This window comes from Oncorhynchus masou, chromosome 1 (assembly GCF_036934945.1).
Source record: "Oncorhynchus masou masou isolate Uvic2021 chromosome 1, UVic_Omas_1.1, whole genome shotgun sequence".
NCBI classification, from domain to species: domain Eukaryota; kingdom Metazoa; phylum Chordata; class Actinopteri; order Salmoniformes; family Salmonidae; genus Oncorhynchus; species Oncorhynchus masou.
Window position 1 is genome coordinate 48226235 of NC_088212.1, and position 11548 is coordinate 48237782.

Here is an 11548-nt window from a genome sequence, read left to right on the forward strand (position 1 = left end):
GCTGATCCACCCCCTACATGTTTTTCAAAATTGTAAATTCCATTATTTAAAAAGAATGTATAATAACATGAAAAAAATAAGGGTTATTTTATTTCTATTTTCTTCCCATTATGTTTTGCTCTGTCATCTCATCCTTTTCAAAATATCTTTATTGAAGAGATTATTGTTTTCACTCACCTTTTTAATTACGTTGTAATTACATAATCATAAACCATTATTTTGACACATCACCCCCACCTCAGACATTCTCCCTTCAGACATTCTCCCACAAACCCCCGATTTGCCTTATTGCTAATATAAACTGATTATCAAAGTAATTAGAGCAGTAAAAATACATGTTTTGTCATACCCATTTTATACCGTCTGATATACCACGGCTGTCAACTAACCAGCGTTCAGGGATCGAACCACCCAGTTTATAATACAAAACATTTCGTGGAATAATAGTTTATCATCAATACATCTATTTTGATTCCAATTATTTTCTTATTCAATAATAATTATATTTGGCTATGTGATAATTTAGAAAAGACAGAAGAGATACAGTCTTTTGAGGTAATTTAAATGTTCATATTGGCTGCAGGGTAAGTCGATTATGTAACGAGATTGTATTCGCTTATCTTCAGTTGGCCGCTTGGGCACGGGGCATGTGGCGAGCATGCCCTCAAGCAAGCACAGCACATACGCACGGAATTGAAGTCAATAAAGATACTACTTCTTCGTGGAGAAAATATTCTTCAATAGAACGAAGGTGAGTTATATTGTAATCTTGGGCTTTATTACGCGCCGCGTTCGTTCTGTGAAGAATTCGGTATTTTTATTGCAAGTACTGAGCGAGTTGGAGTAGAGAATTAGGGCACAATGGATTAGGTATAGTTTGAACCCAGTGACTCCTGAAAGCTTTATAGAACAAACAGCACACTACGTTGTATAACAAGCTGCATGTATCTCATAAAATCTTTTCACTTTCCTTGCGTAAGTGATGCCCACAATATGTCGAGAACAAAATGTTCCAAAAACAGGACATAGACTTTGTTAAATGTCCAACAGACCGTGATTACATCCCCAAATCAAACCAGCGCCATGCACAATGCGTTATGTAAGAGATGATGAATAGAAGGTATTTTCTAGAGTGGATTTTCTATGGATAGGGAAAATGATAATTACTCTCACCTCCAATGGGGTTCCATAGGCTAAATTCAAGTTGCAGATTCTTATGTTTAAATGTATGCCTCTACAGTCTTAGAAAAATGGGTTCAAATAGTTATTCGGCTGGCCCCATAGGATAATCCATTTTGTTTCCAGATAGAACACTTTTGGGTTCCATGTAGAACCTTAATGGAACAAAAAATGGTTCTCCTTTGGGCTTCTCCTATGGGGACAGCCAAATAACATTTTTAGGTTGTACATAGCAGTGTGTTCTTCTAATATATTTGTTTAATAATGGAGTAATATGTTTCCATGTGAATTATTGAATAGATTGTCGTGCGAAATACAATAAAAATGCCTACAGTTCTCTCAATGTATACAAATGAGTTATGGTTTCTGTGTATCCAGATCTCATGGGGAAATGTGCGGACTAAGTGGCCACTAGCTTCACAATGATCTTTACTTGACATTGTTTTGATAATTATTTCATAACTTATTTTCGAGTGATATCCATATCCAGTCTTGCAGCGCGGCTACTAGACAGTGTAGAGTAGGCTACACTCCCATTCCTCGTGTGCGCGACGATACACCTGACTCTTTCTTTTTACTCACTCTCGGTTTCCCTATACTGTGTTGTCGTTCTCTTCCTTCCAAACGTGGGGGATAGCCTAGCAATTCTTAGCTTTTGAGAACATTGTGAATAATCACCGCCTGGTTATGCCTTCCAGTTTTGAAATAAAATATTTTTGCGGCGCTTGTGCATTTATAAATGCTCACTCGGCATTTTCTGCAGTTCTGAGTTTTTGCTTTGGATACATTCTGTTACATTGATTGTACTCTTTCTTCTGTTTACTTTTGCATGATGGATCATGGTTACTTTCCTGATTTAGTTCGATAGTATTTCAAACGTGTAGCCTAATTTTGGGAGGAGGGGGGGGGGGGGGAGAATAGGCAATTGCTTCAGGCCTCACATCATAAGGACCCCTTGAATTGGGCATAATTAAAAAATAATACTAATAATACAATAATAAAATCTTGATGGTGCATAGATTATATAAGTCTTTACTATAGCCTATATACTAGTCAAGAGAATTTAAAGTATTTATAAACAAAGTAAAGTATTTATAAACAAAAAATCTTATCTCTTAAACTTTTCATTAATTTTGTTCTATTTATCTATACAATAGGCCATAATTGATTTTGGCCCAATAGGCCTGCCATATTCTCACATTGAAGGAGCTTTCGTTAAGTTATTTTTTGCTTAATAACCTTTAGGCCTACCTATACAAACATTTTAAAAAACAACTCTGCATCTCTTCCCAGCCGCAGTGGCTCTGCAAGTGTGGAGAGGATATTATCCGCTGCTGGCTGGCTCTCCAGTCACCATCGCATGAACCTGATGGCCACAGACTGGCCAAAGTCGTGTTTCTACAAATGAATTCTAAAAATGAATTCAAAAGGCACCAATTTTTTGTTGAATTTTATTTCATTCTTAGTAAGCCACAGCCAACGTATATGAACAATTGATAGACTATAATTATTTGATACAACAAAATGTTGTTTAAATGCTGAGCGCTTTATGTACCGTCTCAGGGAAGCTCATCTGCATGCTCGTCATCCTCACCAGGGTTTTGACCTGCCTGCAGTTCGATGTCGTAACCAACTTCAGTGGGCAAATGCTCACCTTCAACGGCCACTGGAGAAGTATTCTCATGGATGAATCCTGGTTTCAACTGTACCGAGCAGATGGCAGAGATGGCAGATGGCAGAGTATGGTGTTGTGTGAGCAAGCAGTTTGCTGATTTCAATGTTGTGAGTCCCCAATGGTAGCGGGGAGGTTATGGTATGGGCAGGCATAAGCTAGGGAAACCAAACACAATTGCATTTTATCGATAGCAATTTTAATGCACACAGATACCGTGACGAGATCCTGAGGCCCATTGTCATGCCATTCATCCGCCGACATTTACATTTACATTTAAGTCATTTAGCAGACGCTCTTATCCAGAGCGACTTACAAATTGGTGAATTCACCTTCTGACATCCAGTGGAACAGCCACTTACAATAGTGCATCTAAATCATTTAAGGGGGGGTGAGAAGGATTACTTATCCTATCCTAGGTATTCCTTGAAGAGGTGGGGTTTCAGGTGTCTCCGGAAGGTGGTGATTGACTCTGCTGTCCTGGCGTCGTGAGGGAGTTTGTTCCACCATTGGGGGGCCAGAGCAGCGAACAGTTTTGACTGGGCTGAGCGGGAACTGTACTTCCTCAGTGGTAGGGAGGCGAGCAGGCCAGAGGTGGATGAACGCAGTGCCCTTGTTTGGGTGTAGGGCCTGATCAGAGCCTGGAGGTACTGCGGTGCCGTTCCCCTCACAGCTCCGTAGGCAAGCACCATGGTCTTGTAGCGGATGCGAGCTTCAACTGGAAGCCAGTGGAGAGAGCGGAGGAGCGGGGTGACGTGAGAGAACTTGGGAACGTTGAACACCAGACGGGCTGCGGCGTTCTGGATGAGTTGTAGGGGTTTAATGGCACAGGCAGGGAGCCCAGCCAACAGCGAGTTGCAGTAATCCAGACGGGAGATGACAAGTGCCTAACCTCATGTTTCACCATGATAATGCATGGCCCCAAGTTGCAAGGTTCTGCACACAATTCCTGGAAGCTGACAATGTCCCAGTTCTTCCATGGCCTGCATACTCACCAGCCATGTCACCCTTTGAGTATGTTTGGGATGCTCTACATCGACGTGTATGACAGCATGTTCCACCAATATCCAGCAACTTCGCACAGCCATTGAAGAGGAGTGGGACAACATTCCACCGGCCACTATCAACAGCCTGATCAATGTCTTGCTGCATGAGGCAAATGGTGGTCACACCAGAAACTGACAGGTTTTCTGATCCAGGCCCCTACCTTTTTATAAGGTATCTATATTCACAGTCATGTGAAATCCATAGATTAGGCCCCAATTAATTTATTTCAATTGACTGATTTCGTTATATGAACTCTAACTCTAAAATCTTTTAAATCTTTCAATGTTGTCTTTATACTTTTGTTCAGTGTAAGCATTGTCTTGGTGCGTTCACACTCTTAGGGCCGGCCCATGGGTCCCAAGCTCCTCGTCCACTAGGAAAAGGCATTGTCAGATTCGAAGAGTTTCTCCAGGGTCTTGCCTGTCTCATCTGCCCCCTCTCCTGTCTCAACTGCACCATTTCTTTCCATTGTGCATGAGGGTGCTTGTCAGAAGAGCCACTCCAATTCCATAGTTGTGTGTTGTTGTGAAAGTAATTGTGCTTGTAGTCGCTGGACTTGGGCCTCATCTGTGGGTGTGGGGGTCCTTTGTAGGCTGTGTCTGTCTTTGGGCCCATCCTAAGAAACAGAAAAGAAGCATTGAATGTAGCTAGGCCTACATATCCCCTCTCATATCAAAACAACAGGATGTGATCTTCAAGTTAGATTGGATTGCTACATTTTATGTATATTTACCTGCTTATAATTGGTGTACTGATTTCTCAGAGAAGTCCATCTCGTAGTGACATCTGACACAAAGGGGAAAGGAGAAATATTAAACTATGTTTCTAGCAGCAGGGTAGTAGTGCAGGATCATCTGCAAATATTCAGGCTTTAGCTTTGTGAATTCACCATCTCAAATTGTAGAGCAGACATTGTTTTCACCCAAAGAAAACAATCAACAAGTTGGATGAGTCAGTTTGTTATCTGGCTAGCATCCACCACTCTTCATGGCCAACTAGTTAGCTAGAAAACAAACAAAGTAACAAAACAGACATAGCCAGCGTGCTTCATAACATAGTGTGGCATACAAAACAAACAAAGTCCAAACAAAGCTACCTAGCTACAAATGGAATTCATAACAGGAAGCAATCAAGCTACAGTTGGTAGTGGTCATTTAGCTAGCAAGCCAGTTATCCAACTAACATTAACTGTGGGACAGGCAAGGGTTTCTGACTCAGTCATAAGCCAACTTTTTTTTATAGCAAGTTCAACAAGGACTAAATTATCTTACCCGAACTGAGGACACAGGATAGGTGTAGTATTCCAATGAGATACTTCATTTCAACCAGTGGAGAATGTGAAACACTTTTTGAAATGTTATTATCCAGGTGTTATAAATACAAAATACATGATTACAAATATTATAATTGTAATATATTATAAATACAAGTTCAATATGTACTTCAATGCACATAAGAGGAGGTGGGGAGAGAGGTGTAGAAGAAGAAAACAGAAAAGGAAATGGATAAAACATAGGAGGAGGGAAGACAGCATATGATAAAGATGTACAGTGCTACCCTAATATTCTCTCAGTTCATCACAATAACATAGTGTCTCTAGCGGTATCTCCTAACCAGTTTTGGGATCAAAGTCGGCCAGGAGGTTATCTTAAGAGCGGGTGAGGTGGCGATGACGGGACTGGCTTCTTCTCTCACATCAAAACATACCTGCAGACGAGAGACAGATGGATAGAGAGAGAGCATGATTAAGCTTTGTTTTATTTTCATTCTAACACAGTCAGTCATCATATCAGGAGGTGAAATGGAAAGCTGACCATGAATCATTAACTCTACTACTACATCTCTATCTGTATTTCAATGTAAAGCATCTCTTTAATAATACTTCCTGTATAATATAAGCATAATTTATCTTATAACAAATCAGAAAAACACTGGATAGATAGATCCATGTGCATGTGTAGCATGTGACAATTGCAGGATCATATCAAGGATAGCATCACAAATTAATACATACAGTTAAAGTTGGAAGTTTACATACACCTTAACCAAATACATTTAAACTCAGTTTTTCACAATTCCTGACATTTAATCCTAATACAAATTCCCTGTCTTAGGTCAGTTAGGATCACCACTTTATTTTAAGAATGTGAAATGTCAGAATAATAGTAGAGAGAATGATTTATTTCAGCTTTATTTCTTTCATCACATTTCCAGTGGGTCAGAAGTTTACATACACTCAATTAGTATTTGGTAGCATTGCCTTTAAATTGTTTATCTTGGGTCAAACGTTTCGTGTAGCCATCCACAAGCTTCCCACAATAAGTTAGGTGAATTTTGGCCCATTCCTCCTGACAAAGCTCGTGTAAAGGTTTGTAGGTCTCCTTGCTCACACACGCTTTTTCATTTCTGCACACAAATGTTCTATAGGACTGAGGTCATCTTGAGATGTTGCTTCAATATATCAACATCATTTTCCAAACATAACGATGGTCATTATGGCCAAACAGTTCTATTTTTGTTTCATCAGACCAGAGGACATTTCTCCAAAAATTACGATCTTTGTCCCCATGTGCAGTTGCAAACCGTAGTCTGGCTTTTTTGGCGGTTTTGTAGCAGTGGCTTCTTTCTTGCTGAGCGGCCTTTCAGGTTATGTCGATATAGGACTCGTTTTACACCTTACGAACCATATAGCATATCATTACAGCAGTATGTACCAGTATGTTAGCTGTCTACCCAACGTTAGTACCTATACATCAAACTTGACAGTATATTAACTATAGGCTATTTAACTACCCAACATTTATTGACTTGATTATTCCTGTCATTCTTACGTTCCCTAAATGTTATAGTCGTTGTGCGTTCTCAATGGACATTCGGTGTGCTTTCGTAAATCCGCTCTTATCTACTCCGATTTCAGAGCACTCTCAACTGAGTGTACCAGACCGCAGAATAATGAATTTACAAGCGCTAAAAACCCGTTGAATATGGCCGGTGTCAGTAAACATCGGCAAAAAAACTTACTTAATTTATTTCCAGCAGCACAGTTACAGTCACTAACGCTTTGGTTAACACGAAAGCTGCCTAACCAGCTCTGCTAGGGCAAGTAAAATGGTCCGAGGGGTCTCACTTGTGTCTGGAAGTAGCTAGCAAGCTAGCCAATGTTAGCTTGGGTGCTTGACTGCAGTTGTAAGGCCAGAACGCTCAAATCAACCCTACTCCTCAGCCCAAACGTCCAGTGTGCGCTCCGATAGTGAAACGGTGGGAATATACCCAGAGGGTTTTTCATTTTCATTGAATAGAAACACTATCATATTAATCAAATGAATTAAGCAAGTACCAGTCAAAATTTTGCACACACCTACTCATTCCAGGATTTTTCTATATTTTTACTATTTTGTACATTGTAGAATAATAGTGAAGACATAACAACTATGAAATAACAGGTATGGAATCAGTTAAGAACAAATTCTTACTTACAATGACAGCCTATTCCTTCCTCCCCGTCGGGGAATTGAACCCCAGTCTCCCACTTGCCTGCAATATGGAGGACTATCAAATGCTTCTCAAACTACCAATAACTTGCATTAACAGAATAAATGGCTGACAATTAGATAACGTGACACAGAATGCTGCAGCAGCCCACAAGGTGTGCCACAGTATGACATAACTTTTATAGGAAGAACCACTGTATCTATAGAATACATTATGTACTCTATTGCTTTGGATATGAAAGTGTTACAGACATATAGCTTGAACTTGATATTGATAACCCATTCACAAGTTGCATTGTAATGAAACAAGTACTAGTAAAGTGGGTGCTAGACATTGGTGGTGAATGAGGTCAGTTTTCCACTTACTATTTAAGCTCTTTGAGCATCTGGAAAAGCAATATATTAATGCAATCAAGTATTAGTATTATTATAAAATATGGTGGAGATTGAGGTAACCGGTCCTGCAAGTACAGGGAACTTTATGGTCTGCCCGCTGGTCTTATTTTCTGAAGGGTTAGGAAGGGAAGAGGGAGGGAGGGGTATACTATGTGGGGTATGCACTGGAACAGACCACATGGAAAGTGTTTGTGTATACAGTATGTGTATGCTTTCATATATCCATACCACATAGACTGTGGTCTATACATACTGTATGTGTTGATATTTATTCAGGTGTCCATACATGTGTGTGTGTGTGTGTGTGTGTGGGTTGTTTATGTTTCCATTCATAGTATGTGTGCGCATGCATGCAGTGAGTGTTTTTTATATGGGTGTTTGTGCATATGTTTATTTAAGTATGTTTAATGGTGCATATAGCTACACGTGCTCTCATTTCAAGTACAATACCCTGATCTATCCACTGTCTATTGTTCCCTCATCTTCTTGGGATGGGAAGGGGGTGGGAGGTGTCTGGGTAGGTGGGTAGGACTCTGGCACATAGACTACTACTTCTCAAGCTGCACTGAGATGGTGTTTGTTCAGAGAGTAAGGACTGAAGTGAAGTTAGGTTCAGATATTGTGTTCAGATATTTTGGTTATCTGACTTACACCCCCCCCCCCCACACCAAGTTTAGCCACAAAATGGTTCCCCATGGTAGGCACTGTGTACTTATAGTTACACTTCCAGCACTATGGGTACAACCTTATGGATGGAACCAACCCCCAATGGCAACAGGGCATGCTAGCTAAATGCCTGATTTGTTGACAAACTCAGTAAGTTGTTTAGTTGATTGTACTGAAGGTCACAAACAGAGATCCTACCTAACAGGTAATATCTATTGTTACTTCAAGTCAGTGCTACATTTTGTGTCATATTTTAGTTGACTGTCTAAAACAGCTTGCAGGTAGCTTTAGGCTGATCAAACATCATTTACCAACTAACCTAACGTAGCAGGTGTATAAGAAATGCCTGAAACTACATGCCCCACATTTGTATTTGTATTAATTATGGATCCCCATAAGCTGCTGCCAAAGCAGAAGATCATCAAAGGTAAGGCATTAATTATATCGCTATTTCTGACTTTCGTGGCGCACATGCCTGGTTGAAATATATTTTTCATGCTTAGTATGTGGGCGCTGTCCTCAGATAATCGCATGGTGTGCTTTTGGCGTAAAGACTTTTTGAAAGCTGACACAGCGGCTGGATTAACAGGAAGTTAAGCTTTATTTTGATGTATTACACTTGTGATTTTATGAAAGTTAAATGTATTAATTCTGTAGTTTGAATTTCGCACCCTGCAATTACACCGGATGTTGGCCAGGTGGGACGCTACCATCCCACCAGCCCATAAGAAGTTAAGAAGATTCAACAACTGAGACATAAACTGAACAAGTTCCACAGACATGTGACTAACATAAATGGAATAATATGTCCCTGAACAAAGGGGGGTGGGGGGTCAAAATCAAAAGTAACAATCAGTAACCAGCTGTATTAAGTACTGCAGTGCATCTCCTCCTCATGGACTGCACCAGATTTGCCAGTTCTTGCTGTGAGATGTTACCCGACTCTTCCACCAAGGCACCTGCGAGTTCCCAGACATTTCTGGGGGGAATGGCCCTAGCCCTCACGCTCCGATCCAACAGATCCCAGACGTGCTCAATGGGATTGAGATCTGGGCTCTTCGCTGGCCATGGCAAAACTCTGACATTCCTGTCCTGCAGGAAATCACACACAGAACGAGCTGGTGGCATTGTCATGCTGGAGGGTCATGTCAGGATGAGCCTGCAGGAAGGGTACCACATGAGGGAGGAGGATGTCTTCCCTGTAACGCACAGCGAAATCGACCCCGCTCCAGTGTATAGACCTCAGTGTAACACTCATCCTTTCGACGATAAATGTGAATCTGACCATCACCCTTGGTGAGACAAAACCAGTGAATAAGAGCACTTTTTGCCAGTCCTGTCAGGTCCAGCGACTGTGCCCATAGGCAATGTTGTTGCCGGTGATGTCTGGTGAGGACCTGCCTTACAACAGGCCTACAAGGCCTCAGTCCAGCCTCTCTCGGACAGTCTGAGCACTGATGGAGGGATTGTGCATTCCTGGTGTTTTTAATTTTAACCTTTATTTTACTAGGCAAGTCAGTTAAGAAGAAATTCTTATTTTCAATGATGCCTAGGAACAGTGGGTTAACTGCCTGTTCAGGGGCAGAACGACAGATTTTGTACCTTGTCAGCTCGGGGATTTGAACTTGCAACCTTTCGGTTACTAGTCCAACGCTCTAACCACTAGGCTACCCTGCCGCCCCCGTGTAACTCTGGCAGCTGTTGTTGCCATCCTTTACCTGTCCCGCAGGTGTGATGTTTGGATGTACCGAACCTGTGCAGGTGTTGTTACACGTGGTCTGCCACTGCGTCACTGCATCTCTCTGTAGTGCTGTCTTAGGCATCTCACAGTACGGACATTGCAATTTATTGTCCTGCCACATCTGCTTTCCTCATGCCTCCTTGCAGCATGCCTAAGGCACATTCACGCAGATGAGCAGGGACCCTGGGCATCTTTCTTTTGGTGTTTTTCAGAGTCAGTAGAAAGGCCTCTTTAGTGTCCTAGGTTTTCATAACTGTGACCTTAATTGCCTACTGTCTGTAAGCTGTTAGTGTGTTAACGACCGTTCTGCAGGTGCATGTTCATTAATTGTTTATGGGTCATTGAACAAGCATGGGAAACTGTGTTTAAACCCTTTACAATGAAGATCTGTGAAGTTATTTGGATTTTCACTAATTATCTTTGAAAGACAGGGTCCTGAATACGGGACTTTTCTTTTTTTGCTGAGTTTAGAACTAAGTTCTATTTTAGCACCTGGCTACGCAGACGCTTGCAAGCAGTTTGGATGAAATGATTGAATAACATGTAGATGTAAATTTATTTTGCAACATTCAGGCAGGCAAAGTGCGCAGTGGTAAGTGTTGGGAGTTACCACAGGATAATTCCAGGGTTCTCAGGCATTATTGCTTAATTAAGTACAAACATTTTAAAGACCCCAAGGATTTTATAGAATTTGATTCTATAAAAAGTGACATCTTTCACATGCGTCTGTTTCCAATTACATCTCATTGAATGTTGACTATTAAATAGAAAAGAGCATCCACCATCTATTTCCTTTCTCTTCTGTTGTCCGAGTGAAGATAAAACGACCATTAGTTAGATACACAAGTGAACATGAAAGATCGAAGCAGGATTATTGGTATTTGTTGTGACACGTGGATTAGTTTAGATGACAATGACATCTCAGCAGATGTGTAATCTCCTCTTCTTCCCTGCACAGCCGAGCCATGCTAGTCTAGACTATTGTTTGTTTTGTTGATCATGTTATGCACTCTAAATGACAGGGCTGAGAGATGTTTTCTTTGTTAGAATTTATGACAAATGCATTAATATAATGACTACGATAAACTACAACAGACTATAGTAATCAAATAAATAGATAACAACAAGACAATTTAATTACAAAAGATAATGTTGCAATACTAATGTTAGAAGACACACAGATCACTCTCTCACATAGGTTCTGTAGATCTGCAAAGTGCAAAATCTGGTCTGCTGCTGGCTTTCCAACAAGTACTAAGAATTACACTCTCAGTTTGTTAGGCTAAATCTGCTCATCCACCAGTGACCAGTATTGTGGGAGTTGTGTTAATAACCACTGATCTGTAGTCCTCCAGT